Below are 2500 nucleotides of genomic sequence, written 5' to 3'. Positions count from 1 at the left end.
TAAAGAAACCTTAAGCGAGAAAAAAAATAAGGAAATAAAGAAAAGATGGCAACTCACCCAGGACTCCGATTCAGCCAAAATAATAAACTTCACAATCAAACAATAAAAAAAAAAACGGGAATCGAAACCCCTGGTCTTGATATGATTCCATTATTTTCTTCCTTAAAATTGGGCCGAAAAAGTTTCCTCCTTTTAAACTATACATTCGGATTCTGTGTATACTAGGCTTTTAAATTTAACCGGTATAAAGATAAAGGGAACCAAAGCGGACACGCTGCCCCCTTTTCTTAATTAAGATGGGAAATAATCACCAATTAATTTTTTTTTTTTTGTTTTTTTAGTATTTCTTTAGCCCCCCCGAAAGGTTTTCAAGGCGGGTGAAAATAACGTACACACACACATACATACATATAAAATAAATTATATAATGTGTGTGTGTGTGTGGGGGGGGGGGGGTGCAAATTTTTTTGTATATTAACATAAATATATTAAATATAAATTAATTTTAAAAATTTTATATATATATATAAAATATATATATAATTATAATAACATGTTATGAAAAAATATATATAATTTAAATATATATATATAATATAAATATATAAATTTTTTTATATATACACAAAAACAAAATAAAACTTTATATATATATAAATATAATTTATATATATATTACATAAAACACACAAATAAAAATATATATTGTAAATAAAATTTATATTATATTTAATGATGAAAATAGAATAGATATTATATATAATATTTATTGTGTTTTTTTGTTGTGTGTTTTGTGTAGAGTATATATGTATATATATAAAAATAATATATATAATTAAAATATATATAATATGGTGTGGTGGTGTTGTGTGAGTGTGGTGTGTGTGGTGTGTTTTTTTGAATATATGTATATTGTAATATACACACTTAAAATACATTATATATTATATATATATAAATATACCACACAATATATATAAATATATATATATTTCATTTATTTGTGTTTGCGTTTTTGTGTTTTGTGTAAATGAGTATAAAAAAATGATATTATATTAAAAAAAATATAAAAATATTTATATATATATAAAATAATTTATTTGTTGTGTGGTGTTGTGTTATAACACACTTATATACATATATATATACAATATTAATATTTTAATATATTTTTATTATATATTATTATATATATTTTATACATATAATTTTATATATAAAATTAAAAATAATATTTTCTAAGTATACATATAAAATAAATAATAAAATACTTAAATACATATACAAACATAACTTATAAAAATTATATAAATATATATAAAATATAAACATTTTTATTATATATTAGATAGAAATAAAGATAGATATAGAATATAATATTTATTTGTGGTGTGTTTTGTGTAGTTGTGTTTGGGGGAAAATTTTTAAAAAAAAAAATTAAAATTTAAAAATATAAAATAAACTAATTAAAAAACAAAAAAGTTAACATTTGGGCGCTGGATGGGAAAAAGATCAATAGTTCAAGAAAATGAAACCGATCATGTTGCAATATATATATATATATATATATATATATATATATATATATATATACAGAAAGCAGACCTGTTTCCTTCAGAAGAAGCATAACATTTGCAGCATTTTAACCCGACAGATTCATAAATTTTGTTGAGGTCTTCTTTTTTTTCATCTCTCGTGGAAGCTGCCTGGCTGAAACTGCAGCGAACTGGTGCAGGAATGATTAAACTCAGTATATAAAAGACAAATCAATAAACACAACCAGATACGAGAGAGCTAAAGAAAGTAAGCTAGTGGATACTGAATTCCTATATTTCATTTTTTTTTTTAATTCTGTTCTTTTGTACAGTGTGTAGCAAATGTACACATAAGCAAGACTTAATGTTCTGGGGTATATTTTTATTCGAGTTTCTAATAATCTTTCGAGATAACGAATGCTACTTCACATAATCTTGTTCTATTTAAGTTTTTTGTGTAAAGGTTCTTGTCTTTATCTAGATTCTAAAATCTTAAACTATTTGTAGTATCGTCCAAATTTACTTCCCTTTTTAGGTAGAAAGAAAATTAAAAACGTATTTCGTTGGTTTTCACTATTTTAAAGTACCCTAAAATTTCATAGCCAAAAGAAGTTACTCCTTGGAGATCACGCCAGCACATTTTCCCAAGCTTACTTTGAATAGTATTAGGATTTGTTCTTTCTTCTTAACAATATCAACACATTCTAAGGTTCGGCTCACAAAAAAAAACTAAAACAAAAACAGAAATAAGTACATTCCACAAGAACCAGAAGAAATTAACAAAGAGAAAAGTCGAAAGAAAGCAATGGAAAAAAATACCAACAAAGTTCAACAAACAAATAAACAGAATCACCTCAAAGAGTTCGGGCGAAAAGGATGCTAAGCCCAGCTTCCCAGTCGCATAACATAATGACTGCAGGGTACAATGACTGCAGCGTAACATAAGCTAATTGGGTGACCCCTAA

The sequence above is a fragment of the Penaeus chinensis genome, chromosome 27, assembly GCF_019202785.1.
Source record: "Penaeus chinensis breed Huanghai No. 1 chromosome 27, ASM1920278v2, whole genome shotgun sequence".
Lineage (NCBI taxonomy): Eukaryota > Metazoa > Arthropoda > Malacostraca > Decapoda > Penaeidae > Penaeus > Penaeus chinensis.
This window is presented reverse-complemented; position numbering follows the sequence as displayed.